Consider the following 16,530-nt stretch of genomic DNA (forward strand, 5'->3'; position numbering starts at 1 on the left):
ATACACTCTCACATCGCCTACATAGTCACAGTTTACGGTCTAACTTGTCCCACTACGCTCCAATCCAGTTCAAGTGGCTGAAAACACAGTACTGCGCGCAATTATTTTTTTACATACGCACTGCTAAGTATTCATCCTCTAACGTTGCGCATTAATTACCATGTGATAGTCTTATGAACTGATTAATCGCATTGTAAGCCATTCCTCGATAACGCTCACAAATCACCCAGGAACACTTGCACTCCGATCAATTTAATCGAACTCGCTAGCCGGTGCATCCATTCGAAACAAGTACGAATTATTCTCGTGTTCATTTCTTCTACAAAGCTATGGAATAAGTTACCAGAAACTGTTACGTCAGATATGTCGTTTCATTCATACAAACAAGAAATCAGAACACTTAGACCCTGAGCAGAATAACAAAAGCTGTACCAAATTGGACGCATTATTGTTTTTATTGCACTTAGTTCCTGTTTGCTCTTTTTTTTGACTAATTTCGCACCTCGAAGGATCACCTCTCGCATATTAACTTTTTCTAATTTAATGACCCCTTCAGACAACTCCTGTACTGAGTTCAGGGGTAACTCCGTTATAAAAACATGCAATGTAAAACCATGCAATAACAATAAAAAGGTTTATAAATATCCTGTAACTTTATATGGATTCATATCACATCTAATTTATGCTGGTCTTTGAATGTTGAAAAGATAATTAGCAACGATGATCGCAAGTTAGTTTACTTACGTCGTAACTTTTCAGCAGCTCCTTCATTAAAGCTCTTGTTATATAAAACACTCACTCGGTCTAAATTAAAATACGCCACTCCATTGTGGGGTCCATGCACTAAGAGTTTCATTAATTGAAATGACAGAGGATCACTCTGCTTGCTTCATCTTTTCCCGTTATAACCATACTGCCAGTAGAACTTCTATGAAATCGGATATTTTGCTTTTCGTCATTAGCCTCCAACCGAAAAAATTTTCGCTTGAACTTTTTTTTTCATAGATTTACTAACACCCGACTCTCCGTGATGTATTCATTCTTTCCCAGCTGTATTCCTGACCGTATTGATCACCCCTTTAAAATTGGTGTTGAGCCGTGTTATACTAAAAGCTTCCTTTTTTTTTACTTCGAACCGAATATGATTGGAATCGCCGTCCCTCCGACATTGCTTCCGTTTACGATAACGCGTGATATAAATGTGCTTAGTAATCAGGAGTTGCCATTTGCTGCTACGCTTCGTTTGTTGTTTAAATTGTGCACTAATGCTTATTGTCTACCCACTCTCCACTGTACATTCAAACGTAAAGTAATGGAAATGAGTTTAAAATTGCTCAGGCCATTCTACCGTGGCAGGAGTACAGGCATACTTTGTTCATGGCGCTACATTTTGGGTTACAAGGCGAGCGTGTCTTAAGAACGGCAGCGCAAAAGTGGCTGGTAAAGAAGGTTGGGCACAGGAAGTAGTGAGATGGCGTGTGTCAAATTGAATTGTTTGCCCACTCTGGCTACAGAGGTCCCGCAATAACCAGTGCCATGGCACGTATGGTAATCTCATGTCGATTGCAAATACCATCAGTTGTTTCAAAGGAGCGCCGAGGGAATTTAATAATTGGAGTTATTATGCGAAGCATACTAGCCGCACAACCGAGCTCTTCCTTGCTGCGCCGCGCGCGGCCGCGTAGCTACCTCTTGACCTACATCGGCGCACCACGTGATATGACGTCACAACAGCTGTGAAAGCTGGGGCTCAACTCGTGCGCTCGCTTGCGGACGCGCAGCCTCCGCCGGCGGTATGCTTCGCATCCTAGGCTTAACCATACGCTAAGCCAGGCCATTATTTATTTATTTAATGAAAACACCTGCAGCGCCCGAAACCATTTCCAGCGGGGGAAGAATATATATTGTTCGCATGAGGCCGATGTCAGGAAAGGAAGACAAGAAAATATTAATGGCATAGCAATGAAAAAAATATATATATGGAAAGTAAACAGCCCAGTAACTGTTTCACCTGCAGACACCGCAGAAAGGCGATACGAAGAAAAAGGTTTCAGCCGCCGCGGTGGCTCAGTGGTTATGGCGCTCGGCCGGCTGACCCGAAAGACGCGGGTTCGATCCCGGCTCTGGCGGTCGCATTTCGATGGAGGCGAAATGCTAGAGGCCCTTGTACTGTGCGATGTCAGTGCACTTTAATGAAATTATTCCGGAGCCCTCCACTAGGGCATCCCTCATAGCCTGAGTTGCTTCGGGACGTTAAGCCCCGTGAAACCAAAAACCAAACCGATTATGGCTTCGCGCAATATTCTTCGGAGAATTGTTCGAACGCGACTGCGTTAAGCAGACCGCGCCACAGAAAAGCTGACGTCTTCTTTGGAGTCGGCATTGTTGACCGTGAGCGAAAAATCCACCAAAAAATCCCCAAAGAAGCAACATAGGTGGGCCACCTATCAGTCACGTGACATTGCAGCGTCATCACAATGTGCCCACCAGATTGTGAGCAAACGGCCAACCGTGGCAGGTGGCAGCTAAATTAACGATTTGTCTTGAGAGGTTGCTCGGTAAGAGCAACCTGGGTCGCACAATTCCCACCGGTGGCAGCACCGGAGCAAATCGCGGCGGCCACGACCACGGGCGCCTAACTCCTGCGCTCTCCGCTAGGAGCGCGATTTTGGCGTTACGCTGAAGAGGCTCGACTCACGTCGCTAGAAAGCAGTAGCTGTGCCAACCACCAGCGCCTTAACATTGCTTCGCTGCGATGCCGCCTACCACTAGGGAGGCTCGTCGTACTGCGCGTAAAAGGGAGCGGCGAGTTACAAAGACAGAGGAAGAGCGTGAAACAAGACTCGCTAAGCGACGTGCCCAGTATGCGGCTCGGCGAGAACGTGCGAGCTCTTCAGTGGATGATGGGACTGATTCACTCAGTGTTGTCGACAGTGAAGATGGAGCCAGCTGTAGTCTTAGCAGTGACGAACGTTGGAACTTGACTAAACGACTGCGACGAGCCCAGGACACTTACCATGAGTGCCAAGCATGCCGTTGTAGCCAGTGCAGGAACAGCAGTTCTACAGTCTGCATTAACATCACCAGCAACCCAGTATATCCTCACAGCCGCAGCGATTATAGTTTCACCACTAGTTGTACATAGAATAGCCAAGTGATCACCGCAGCAGCACCAAGGTATTCAACAAGTTTCACACAAGCACCACAACAGCACGACTATCATGTGAGCGAGGGCGTAGCCATGGGTATTGCTTTCGCGATTTCCCGGCTTAACCAAGTTGAGCCACAGCCGTTTTTTTCTTACGGCCTTCGCAATGGGGTCTGTTTCCACCTCCCACCGCACCGCGGTGAGGTCGCCACTGCCTCACCGCTCCGCCGCTGTTTCCGCCGTTCACGAGAAAGGAGAACGCGCGCCCGCTCCAAGTCTTTCCCGCGTGAGCGGTAACCGTCAGGTCCTGATATTTCACCCCTATGCATTATTCAAAGACCGTGCAATCAGCCTCTTCGATTTGACATCTGAGATTTATAAAACAACGGAATAATTACCACGCGGCAGCGCGCGCTCTCCTTCAGTATGACCGCATGGTCGGTTAAACTGACGTCATCACTTCTTGCCCCTAAAGTTTGCACAAAAACAAATCTTCATCAGCCTCATCAGTTCGCCTACTGACAGATATTAACCAGTGTGCATATTTATAAGTGACCTGAAGCGTTTGCGTCACCGGTTCCTAAGTTTTCCGAAGCGTAAATTTAGCTCATGAAATCTCAAGCGCTGCTGTTTTCGTTTTGCAGGAAACGGCTTTAGCAAGAAATCACGATGCTGCATGGGTTCAGAGAAAAGAAAACAATTTTATTCACAGCTAAATGCAAGTTGCCCAATGCAGAGCGTTCATATCCATAACTTTATATGTATACGCGTCTCTCATAGCCTCAGTCGCTTTGGGACGTTAAACCCCAATAAACTAAATAATTATATGTATACATTCAAAACATATCAGTTGGCTGAAATACTGTACATATCTAGTCTCGCGAATTGCTCACATCTATTACAGGTTTAGTTGGTTTAGTAGATTGACCAACAACTTCCCATCAAAGAAGCAGGCACGAACAACGCTGTAGAAGTGAGAAGAGCGCAATAAAAAGAAAAAATCATTCTTCTCAAACACGTTCCGAACGTGTTTTGAAACTGTAGCTGCAATATATCCACATAAGTACGACCGGCGGTAGGAAAGTTCACAGTCTGAAAAACTTCCTTGACGGTTTATGCACATATAATTAGCTGGCTTCTCGTTCCTGTCGGTGACTTTCTTGCTGCAGTTAACAATAAGTATTCTGAGAAATTTCTGAGATATTAAAGAAGCAGACCTTATGCCATGGCTGCTGTCGATTCCTACTGGACAACCGCGCAACAAGGATCAGATGTCCCGCAGACGAATAGTGAAAGGGCGAGTGTGGCTAGAGCGGTCCTGGTTGCGTGTTTGTCTTTGCGCTGTTTTCTTGCATCTGTTCGTGCTTTAACAGTGCGTTAACGGCTTCGCGGAATGCACACGATACTCTGGAGTAAAACCCTGCGGGCGGCGGCGTGGCTCGTTGAGTTAAAGAAATAGTCGAGACGGTCAGAGTGTCTCCCAGCCCCATGATACCCCTTATAAAAAAACAAATGGCAGCGATCTGCAGTTTGAATTAGAGTCATGTGATGGGCCTCGATGGCTCAGCCAGTCTCGCGGCATGGCATCGCTTGCCCAATCGGCTTTGCGTGGAAGATGTAGCTGCAGCCTACATGGGCATCATTCACACTTTGAATCTGGCCTATCGGCGGTGCGTCATCTACCGCATGTTGACTGCAACTGACCGACCAGGCGCCAATGTACTGGTTCGGATCTCTCTGTTCGCCTCCGTGAAAATGATTGAGGCCGTGCGAATAAAACTGGCCGCAATTGCTTTCGAAACGCGAGGTTTATGGGCCCAGGAATGATGGATGATGCTGTGCTCCAGACGTACCAGACGCACGTATAGGTTTCTGGCAGGGCGTCGCTGATGCTGTTGTCTGGGCCTAATGACGCCTGTATGAATCCGCCGCGATGGCTCAGTGGTTAAAGTGCTCAGCTCTGAGCCAGACGACGCGGGTTCATTCCGGGCCTCGGAGGACGCGTTTTTATACTAACGTCCGAATTTTGCTATAAAAGCTCCTTTTACGTGTGAACTTGTTGGCTGCGATGCAGATAGAGCATTTGCTTTCTGTTTCTTTTCGTTCCGGTGAATCGTTCACCGAGAAGCAGCGGAAAACAGCACGAAACCACGCGATCACCGGCCGCCGCCGCAGAAGCAGGCGAGGGTCGCGAGCTAGGCACCCTAGCGAGCGGTGGGGTCGTCGCGCCCCTGGCGGCGGCGGACGGCGTAACTTCCGGAGAAAAACTCGCATTGCTTCCGCGGCGAATGCGAAGGCCATAGGAAAGAGCGCGCGCCCCCCTCGAGACCGGCCGTGCACAGTGCAGGGCAGGGGCCTTTTGAAGCGAAAAGCTTCACTAGGCTCGTCAACACCGCGCTTCGCGTGGGCCACCCCTGGGCGCCGCCGCGGCGCGCCCTTCCTCATCCTCGCCACCCCCTCCCTTCTCCTCCTCGCCACCTGTTTACCCTTCGCCGCTGCTAGCGGTTCTTATCGCGTTATCGCAAGGCGATGCGATAATTTAAGAGCGTACGTTGTTGGGCTAGTCGGTCAATCATGGTGAATACAAGGGGGGGTACTGCGCACAAAAAGACAAGGACAAGAAGATAACACTACAAGCGCAGACTCGCGACTAACTTTATTTGAAAACACGATACTCCTTTTATAGTTTCAAACTGTCACATCACACACATGTGGAAACCAAAAACCTTTCTTCATTCTGATACAGTTTGATAGACGGGTCACTTACGCAATCTTTATCCTTCAGTTTGATACAGAACGCCTCCGCCAACTCACGCGCCACCTGGTCACGGCTCCTCCTCAAAACTTTTGTATCTGTCAGCAAAGGCAGGCAAGGGTTATTGCGCGTAGCATCCGGGCATGCGCCACAGTGCAGGGGTAAATTCGACCCTGTCCCTGATTTCATGGAAAGCTGGTGCTCTCTTAAGCGCTCATTCAGACATCGGCCTGTCTGGCCGATGTATACCCTGCCACAGGTGAGGGGAATCTGGTATACCACACCCGTCTGGCACCTGACAAATCGAGTGGCATGACGCTTCTCGCAGTCCGCTTTCCTCTTCCCTCCGGACATGACCTGAGGGCACAATGAGGCCAACTTGCATGGGGCGGTAAAAACTACCGGCACGCCGTAGCTTTTCGCCACGTTCTTCAAGTTGTGGGAAATTCTGTGAATATACGGTAGAACCGCTGGCCTCATTTCCTTAGAACGGCCACTATCCCGGCACGTCCTATCTTTCAGTTTGCGCAGAAGCTTCTCTGCCACTGCAACAATGATTGAAGCAGGAAAACCAGCCTTCGTCATCCTAATTACCTGATTATTGAGGCTCTCGTGCACCAGGTGAGCGCAAGACTTAGACAAGGCGCCCTGCAGGCAATACGTTCCGATAGCCCGTTTGACTGTCTTGGAATGTGCTGACCTGAACGGCAACATTCCAAGACAGTCAAACGGGCTATCGGAACGTATTGCCTGCAGGGCGCCTTGTCTAAGTCTTGCGCTCACCTGGTGCACGAGAGCCTCAATAATCAGGTAATTAGGATGACGAAGGCTGGTTTTCCTGCTTCAATCATTGTTGCAGTGGCAGAGAAGCTTCTGCGCAAACTGAAAGATAGGACGTGCCGGGATAGTGGCCGTTCTAAGGAAATGAGGCCAGCGGTTCTACCGTATATTCACAGAATTTCCCACAACTTGAAGAACGTGGCGAAAAGCTACGGCGTGCCGGTAGTTTTTACCGCCCCATGCAAGTTGGCCTCATTGTGCCCTCAGGTCATGTCCGGAGGGAAGAGGAAAGCGGACTGCGAGAAGCGTCATGCCACTCGATTTGTCAGGTGCCAGACGGGTGTGGTATACCAGATTCCCCTCACCTGTGGCAGGGTATACATCGGCCAGACAGGCCGATGTCTGAATGAGCGCTTAAGAGAGCACCAGCTTTCCATGAAATCAGGGACAGGGTCGAATTTACCCCTGCACTGTGGCGCATGCCCGGATGCTACGCGCAATAACCCTTGCCTGCCTTTGCTGACAGATACAAAAGTTTTGAGGAGGAGCCGTGACCAGGTGGCGCGTGAGTTGGCGGAGGCGTTCTGTATCAAACTGAAGGATAAAGATTGCGTAAGTGACCCGTCTATCAAACTGTATCAGAATGAAGAAAGGTTTTTGGTTTCCACATGTGTGTGATGTGACAGTTTGAAACTATAAAAGGAGTATCGTGTTTTCAAATAAAGTTAGTCGCGAGTCTGCGCTTGTTGTGTTATCTTCTTGTCCTTGTCTTTTTGTGCGCAGTACCCCCCCTTGTATTCACCACGATGCGATAACGCCCGAGCGGCGGCGGCGGACATACGCGCCGCGGCGCGCGCTCCATCGCCACTTCTCCTCGCCACCGGTTTACCCCTTGCCGCTGCTGCGCGGTCTCTGCCGCCGTCCCAAGAGAAGGTTCTTTCGCAAGGCGTTGTGAGAACGCACGTGTGAGCGGCGGCGGCGGCCGTAGAAGAGACGCAGACATTCGCCATGGAAGGAAGAAGACCCAGAGTGGTAGCGAGGGAGTTGGCTCAAAATCTACACCGCTACCGTGGTGCTCCCAGTGCCTTGTGCGCGAAGTGCGACAGCCATGACGTCAAACAAAGCATAACTGCAGCTTTTCGCTTGTATATCCAGGCTTAACCAGAGCTAAGCCACTGCCATTTTTTTTGTATCCCGCCTCCATCGAAATACGACCGCCACGGCACCGATCGAACCCGAGACCTTGCAACCCAACGCCAAAGCCACTGAGGCACCGCAGCTTGTCTCTAAGAGGAAAAAAGGAACAACAGTCGCTCCAAACGCTACTGGCCGAGTTGCGGAAAATTTAGGGAATCTAGAAAACTACTGCATTAGTAAGATCATCCCATGCATTGAGATTCTGCGGCTAAACAGAGGTACTTAAAGCAGTTACTATGAGTGGAAAAGGAGCTATTTGAGGACGTGCGTCTCTACTGTAGCCTTTATGTTAACGAAGCCTTCCGAAGACGACAAGCGTTTGTGCTCTGTCTAGTACGCTGTCCACATGAGACCATCCCTTGCCTGTTAACACAAGCTCTGAGCATAAGAGCTACGACTTGGCTGCTAAATTCCGGGTGTTCAACATTAGGCATTCAAGCTTTGCTCTAAAAGAAATAAATCAGTAAATAGTGCATGAAATTCGTTTCGGCACGTAGGTTATACGACTATGCCTATACAGAGTGAGGTGACAGTCGTCGGTAATCTTTCAATTAAGTAAAATCAGTTGAGCCTTCTAGCCAGTGCAGTTAGCGTACATGTTTCCGCTGCAAGCCTTATCGTGATAGCATCCCCAAAGCATTCCATTTCACAGGACATTCATAGCTCGCCAATGTTTAGGATATCCGCCTCCAGGTTTGAAACTGACTGCGTGTATTTACACATGCAAGACAGTGACGATCGGCGCAGCTGTTTGATGCAGCTGCTGCGTGTGCCGTTTCTCCGACTTCGCGAACAGATAGTGAAAGGGGAAAGTTAGCAGCTTCACCTGTTTCTATGTTCAGTTGCCGCACGAAACGCACCAAAATAGCTGCGTCACAACAGAACAGGGTTTTGCGTTATTTACGGCACTGCTTGCGTAATGAGATGGATTGCGTTAAAAATCTGGAGGCGCGGATATATCGAAACGTGAACGAGGTACGAGATATGAAACAGGGTTGGATTACAACAGCTTAAAAATTTCCGATATAGTTGTGGGTCCACTACAATAGCATTGCGTAAGGATTATTAATGAGCTTTAGGTAATTTGATCATCGACGACATAAATAATCCCCTTGCCATGTATCCATCTCATCTTCTCGTATAATCTGCTTGCGAAAAAGGTTTCGTGCACTGCTCATTGCTGATTTTTTTTATAGCTATCATGAAAACTTCGCGTGTCGATGGAATTGCATATAGCCAGTCTCGGGGTGCGGTCTGATCTTGGTGACCAGAGCCGACAACGACACTAGAACAGGATTTGGCCAGCCTTGTGAAGTACTGGCCACAACCTTCGACATGATTGAACCGAACCTGGCATCGAAGGATAATCGATGGTCCTTAAGAGCAACGGAATGGATTCCAAGAGACGGCACGCATAGCAGAGAGGGGGACAAAGTTAGGTGGGCGGATGAGATCAAGAAGTTTGCGGGGATACTGTGGCCGCAGGTGGCAAAGGACATGATTAATTGGAAAGGTATGGAGAGGCCTTTGCCCTGTAGTGGGTGCAGTCAGGTTGATAGTGATGATCATAGCCTTCGCTGTTTGCAAGAAGTATTGTATTCAGTTGAAACAATATATCAGTCATGTAGAAATTACGTGAGTAGGGAATGAAGAAACGCCTATTAAATATGCTGGAAAACGTCTACAGCAGCTGCACAGCAATTGTATATTTCTCGACAGCGGTACTGAGGAAACACCAATCAGAAAGAAAAGCGGTCAGACATGAGCGCGCAATCTCTCCGGTATTATTTGCCGTACGATTTTGTTCGTAAGCCAGTATGTAATGAAGACGGCGCATTGCACAGCAAGTGCTTCGGCACAACTACACGGCGACGCTGACGCGTGTGCCGTTCTTCGCGGACGTGGACCCGGACTTCACCACGGCCATCGCGGAGCGGCTCAACGCCGAGTTCTACCAGCCGCGCGATGTGATCGCGCGCCGCGGAGCCATGGGCCGAAAGGTGTACTTCATCCGCTCAGGTGTCGCCAACGTGATCAGTGAGAAGGAAGAGCTACTGGACACGCTCACCGAGGGGAACTACTTCGGCCGTGAGTGTAGCCTAGTACGACGGGAAAATCATGTCACGGGGAGCAGAAACTGATACATTATGAAGTGACACTAGATGCTCATCCTGAGGACATTGTGTCGGGTGAAGCGTAGCTGTTATAGACGGAGTTCTGCCTGCTTACAATTTTATTGCGAAAGCAATACTACGCCAGATCTAACCGCTCGTCGCGTGGGGCGTGGAACCCCCTGCTCCTCGAGGAGCCGCCGCCGAGCCTAACAGATGGTGTGACGTCAGCCTCTCCGTTGCTATGGCGACGTGTGACGTCAGCTTGCTCTCTCCACCGCAGCCAGGAGGAGCCGGCCGGGCCGCGCTCCTCGAGGAATCTCGCCATGGAAGTCACCGACGAAGAGTCTGTATCTGAATCTAGTTGCTCTACTGCTTCTGCATTGTATTGCTTTCGCAACCAACCAGGTTTAACCAGAGCTAAACCACACCATTTTTTTTTATTAGAGCGAGGCGTTCAGGTGCGGTGTTTCGTATTTTTCGATGCGTTACTTACTTACGTTGCCCGTAGAAGAGAGAGAGAAGGGTGATGTTGTCTGAAGGGAGGCGGAGGGAAACGCCGAAGTAAGATCATTAGACTAACAGACTTTGTCTAAAGTTTTATCAAACTTCGTACACACCGGGCGCATGCCCGCAGTCTCTACAAATAATCATGCAGCCAGTATAGACATAGAGCAGGGCATGCTGCTATTTTCTGCTTGGGAGATCTTCTATTTATACTCTGCCCACGGATATACTCAATGAGTTCGGCATATTCTTATCGTTGAGTTATCTTAGCGCTACTGGATGGTAGGGGGCTCTGTTTGCTTGGTGATCTCGTCGCAGGTGTTGCGCGTTCCACCGTCGCAACCTTATGGCTGTTAACAGTGTAGCACAACTGGAAAATGACGGCGGACGAAGTGCAGAGACATGGACAAGCGCGAACTAGCGTTTATACAGAACGCATATATTCATCTATCCCTCACAGTGTGATGCTACCAAGCGTCGAGGGTATCCACTCACCGAATCTGTACCATAAAATTTTTATATTTTTCTTAATGCGAAAGCATTAAATGCCTAAGGGGGGAGAAAAATGTGCCGTCGGTCATAAAATTTTCCCATTCGCTGGAAGGAAGCGACGCCATCAGACCAAAAGGGACGCCACTTCCGCGAAAGGTATCAACAGGTTCTAATGCTATCGCATTGGCACCACATGCTGTAATTAGCTGGCCTTGCGAATTTTTGAAGCGAAAAGCTTCACTAGGCTCGTCAACACCGCGCTTCGCGTGGGCCACCCCTGGGCGCCGCCGCGGCGCGCCCTTCCTCCTCCTCGCCACTCCCTCCTTTCTCCTCCTCGCCACCCGTTTACCCTTCGCCGCTGCTAGCGGTTATTATCGCGTTCTTATCGCGTTATCGCAAGGCGATGCGATAACGCCCGAGCGGCGGCGGCGGACATAAAAGAGGCCGCGCGCCGCGGCGCGCGCTCCGTCGTTACTTCTCCTCGCCACCGGTTTACCCCTTGCCGCTGCTGCGCGGTCTCCGCCGCCGTCCCAAGAGAAGGTTCTTTCGCAAGGCGTTGCGAGAACGCACGTGTGAGCGGCGGCGGCGGCCGTAGAAGAGACGCAGACATTCGCCATGGAAGGAAGAAAAGAAGACCCAGAAGTGGTAGCGAGGGAGTTGGCTCAAAATCTACACCGCTACCGTGGTGCTCCCAGTGCATTGTAGGCGAACTGCGACAGCCATGACGTCAAACAAAGCATAACTGCAGCTTTTCGCTTGTATATCCAGGCTTAACCAGAGCTAAGCCACTGCCATTTTTCTGTGGCGCTAGAAGCATATGATCATAACCCTCTTGCGCGGCGCCTCGCAGAGTCGTGCCTGCTGGGCCCCAAGGTGCGCCAGGACAACGTGTTCGCGGTGAGCCACTGCAACATCCTGACGCTGCAGGCGACCGACTTCCACGAGGTGCTGGACCACTTCCCGGCGGTGCGGGGCATCTTCCAGACGCTGCTCTTCGAGCTCAACTCGCAGGACCGCGAGGAGCGGCGCATGAGCGAGCGCAGGCGCATGCTCATGCGCAGGCCCTCCTCGGTGGTCATGCTGCCCGAGCTGCGGCGCATGGGCGCCGTGACGCCCTCCTCGGAGGAGCCGAGCAGCCACGAGGCGTCGCCCCCCATCAGCGTCGTCGACGCTGGGGCCAAGTGAGCGACTTCTGTGACGCACGCAAACTGGAGCACTGCACGGGATGGGGCTGGCCTGAAAGCCCGGGCCCGAAAATGCGTTGTTACGCCGGGCCTGAGCTGGGCCGGGCTCGGGCCTGTACGTACAGGTCTTGTCTCTGTTTTTTGGTTTAATACAGTCAAACCTCCTTATAACAAAATGGTTTGTAACGAAATAATGAATATAACGAAGGAAAGACTGTTCCCCTTGGAAGTTGGTCAACGCAGGCTATAGCGAAGTAATCACCGGGCCCCTCCAATTTCGTTACAACGAGGTTCAAGTGAAGTGCACTTGGGGCGTTCTAGCAGTCACACGGATGAAACAAGCCCATGGTGTGGGCTGAGAACATTAATTGTTCAGTGCCTATTTATTTATTCGTGTCTGCTATAGTCCCCTTTTCCTTATGCCAGAAAAATTACAAACAAAATGTTTTTTGTTATTCTCGTCTGCTGCCCGGGACGTACTAGAAGTAAGAGAAGTAAACACGCCCGGCCGCGTTGAACGATATAGGAGAGGAACGATATAGGAGAGGACATTTTTCAATCATTGAAAGGCACCAGCGAAAGACGGCTCTCGCAGGCTCTAAAGCGTCGAGTCCACCGGCGGGTTGCACTACTGCGGCGTTTTTTAGTGGAACGTTGTAACTCCTGACATACGGCTCATTCGAAATAGTTCGTTCGCCTAATAAATTTGCTCGGTTTTGTGTTAGCTCGTGACTGGACATTTTAAGCCTCATAAGAACCGTTGGAGGAGGACCTTCACTCGATTGCTCTACATGCAGCCGTCTGTTCCAATACTGTCCTTCACTGCGCGCATGCACTTACCGAAGTCAACAGAGAATGCTTACTACATACACTGTTAGCAAAAAAACACCCAAAAGGGAGTAAATGTCTTGTCCTCTAACGCACACCCAAAATGACGTTTTTTTACTCCATATGGGTGGTGTTTTTTATTTACTTCCTTATATAAGGGAGTTATTTTGGAGTGAAAAGAGAGTAAATGTTTTACTACCCACAGAGATGGAGCCCAAAAATGGCGCCATGTTTATTTATCCTCATTCAGGCTCATTCTTACAGCAGTGACAGCGGCGGAAACGGGTAGCTCTGCGGGCCGCCGGCAACCCAACTGGGGAAACTGCGCTGCCCTAATGTGACCCCGCGTCACGCATTCTTTCCGCCGTCTGCTAGCCCAGCAGCGGCGTACGCGGCAGGAGTCGTCGTCTTGTCGTCTCTTTTTGCTTTACGAGCTCGTTTGGTTGGCCATGTTCGTAGATAAAGGGATGTATCATTATAATCAGTAGTTCAAAACTGAAAAGGAGACGCTGGTTAGTTTTCGCGGTCATGCACCACGCTATATTTGACCCAAATCCAGAGCAGAAAAGATGAAAATACACCTGATGGTAGTTTGGAATGGCAGTGTTTGCTTTCATATTCACTTCATTAAGGCTTGGATTTTAAACATGGCTGAGGGAAAATGTGGCCTCATGAGCTCAATAAAGAGCTCAGCGTTGACAATATGTTCTATCACAGTTCCATGTTCATGCAACACATAATCGGCTGCAACACATTGCGAGAACCACACTGTAAAAAGCCTGTGAGAATTAGGCCTAAGCGGGGGCTGTAACGGGGTGGCGACACAAACAAAGGAAAGTCAGGTATCGTTAGAGCACTGGAGGCTTCACAGGAACAATTCAATTATGTAACGTACTGTAGGCGACAAGTCGATATCTTGTACCGCGGCAGGCGCCCGTGAAGGAGCAGAAGTCAGCAGAGATCCAGCGACGATGGCAACCAAGCGGTAGTCACTCACCGCCATTATCCGACAACTGACCAGAAGCAGACGAGGCGCTAGGCGGCGGGGCGGATTGCACAAAATGGTGTTTTTGACTCCACTTCGGCACTGATGGAGCATTTGGCACAATTAACTCCCTTTCTAGACTGGAGTAAAAAGGGTGGCCGCCACCATTTTTACTCCCTTTTGGGTATATTTTTGTTTACAGTGTACGAATCAGTGCGAAAGCACGGATTTGTGCTACGTAGAGACTGCGATGAGCGGGCAGTGCCGTAGGACAGTGCAGATGGAAGTTGGTGGACACGATGCACAGCGCGAGAGTGTGGTGCAGTTTTATTCCGAGGCATGTTCGGCTGCGGCGATAGTGGTCTCGCCCAGCGGCCTTTGAAGCTGATCTGTTCGCGCCTCCATGGTTCCGGCTCCAAGTCGTGCGTATTGATGTGATTTCTTTATGCTGGGCTCTGAACCTCTGGGCATACATCGGCAAGAGACGATTTTGTTGGGATCTGAACCTCCGGATAAGTGGTTTCGCACTAAAACAAATACTTAGGCTTTGGCAAACGCCACTGAGAAAAAGCATATTGGCTGAGGCCACGCTATGAAGAGGGCTTTTTGCTTTAGTCTCCACTGAAACGGGGCAAGTGCGGCAATTAATTCAACCCGCTAAGTTTTGCTCATTAAAGAAAGATATATAATCGCTGAGGCTGCGATGGCATTTTAATATTTAGACTTTAGGGCGTACAAAAAGCGGCTGATAAACAAATATAGAGGTAGTGCAAGGTAGCCTATTATGCGCGTGTGCAAGCCTATTTATTTGACTCTGAACTTAATTCGAGTTATACTCACAGAACAGATCACTGTTGAAAAAGTAGAGGGGGAAACCCGCCCTATCTTCTCTGTTTTGCTTTTCTGTTAACCAAAACAATTTTTTCAATTGTTATTGTGATTTTAGCGCATTTGCCTGCCACTTATAGTATAGGAACCTACCTGCACACAGTGGGGAATTTACTTATTCACCTGCTGCTGGAAAGGAGACGGGCTCAGTAGAGGGATAATAACGCGGGCCCGAGCCGGGCCCAGGTTTGAAGCCGCTGGCCTGGAGCCCATGGAGCGCTTTAACGCTGGCGATGTTGTGGTTGTCGGCAACTGTTCGGGCCCGCATATTATAGCCGCGTTTGGCTTGTTACACTCCGACGAGGCAGTGAACGGGCAACATTTGAGCAGACATCCTTCGTTTAGGACGTAGCTCACACGGCGGATTCAAAGAAATGTGGCCACCCAGCCCCACTTGGATAACAATCCCATTGGCAAGGATGTGAACCCGTGGGTTCTCGGTTACGACATACTACGCGGACACCGACGCCATGAATTTATCTTATAGGAAGTCCTAATGCGATACTGCAGCGCATTTAAGCATTTTAAATAAATACTGTGGCATATTTACTAGGCGCTCATATCGTCACCGTACAGAACATAACTCTAAATCATGCAAAGTCGTCCTTTTGCCTGCTTGAAGTGGCCGGATATTCTTGTTAAGGGCTCGAAGTTAGTGTCCCATCCTATAGTAGGATACAATTAAAAAAAAAAACAGCAGTTGCTAACACTGAGCCGCGGTCCGTGGCGTTCTGTATTACTCCGCTGGCCAATTGCAACAGTAAACGAAATCAGTCTTTTAATGTTTCACTATATCAAACAATCCACGTATAAAAATTATAGAGCTCATAATCTTTTTCTTGTGATAAGCTTCTTGTCTAGGTAACAAGGAACGTTTAAGCAGCGGACTACTTTTTCGTCGTGGAGGAATTCTGTGCGCGGAGGCTGAATGTGGGCGGAGCTTCACTGCAGACTATAGAGGCCCGTGTGCTGTGCGATGTCAGTGCACGTTAAAGAACCCCAGGTGGTCGAAATTTCCGGAGCCCTTCACTACGGCGTCCCGCATGGCCTGAGTCGCTTTGGGAAGTTAAACGCCATAAACCAAACCTTTAAAGGGAGCGCTGTCTTCCTGCAGGTCCTCAGCGGCTCCCTCCCTCACTGGGTCGAAGTGCAGCCGTACCTCGAGCGCCTACCAAGTGGCAGGCCCGTACGAGGACTCGTCGCAGGGGTCGCAGCAGTCGGGGGCCTCGTCGCACATCGCCATCGCCCCCGAGGGCCCCGACTCGGACCACGAGGGCCACCGGGCAGACAAGGCGCACTGCAAGCAGTCCTGACGTCGCCGCGATGGGGTCGCAAACGCGCGTAATTTACACGCTCGTGTGGATTATCGTTTCTGATAATCCGTTCCGATAATCTATATTTAGGTTTCACGATAAGCGGCAACCTCTCTGTGAGAGCGCTGGTGGTTTTTAACTGCGATTAAAGCATTCCTCCGTCTAATTGTTTTAAAAGCATGGCCGACACGTTCGTTCGGGCGGCGAGTGTGCTGTCAAGGGTATATCGCGTGGAAACGACTTATTGAGATAAACATTGGCGAGAGCCTCGGTGAATGTTCAGAAGGCATTCATGGTTCGCCTTGGTGCTTTAATGGCGCAGTCTCCATAACTTCCTGTTTA

General features: G+C 49.7%; 1 pseudogene across 1 annotated transcript in view; it reads left to right on the forward strand.

The window, feature by feature from the left end:
- LOC149343714 (potassium/sodium hyperpolarization-activated cyclic nucleotide-gated channel 1-like) overlaps window positions 1–16,267 on the forward strand; it is a 64,578-nt pseudogene extending 48,311 nt beyond the window's left edge. The window contains exons 8-10 of the transcript XR_016283325.1: window positions 9,725–9,968; window positions 11,841–12,171; window positions 15,990–16,267. The product of XR_016283325.1 is annotated as a potassium/sodium hyperpolarization-activated cyclic nucleotide-gated channel 1-like (transcript). The remainder of the gene's footprint in view (window positions 1–9,724; window positions 9,969–11,840; window positions 12,172–15,989) is intronic.
- Window positions 16,268–16,530: the final 263 nt, after the last annotated feature.

This window comes from Amblyomma mixtum, chromosome 5 (genome assembly GCF_055824585.1).
Source record: "Amblyomma mixtum isolate Tamu chromosome 5, ASM5582458v1, whole genome shotgun sequence".
Taxonomy (NCBI): domain Eukaryota; kingdom Metazoa; phylum Arthropoda; class Arachnida; order Ixodida; family Ixodidae; genus Amblyomma; species Amblyomma mixtum.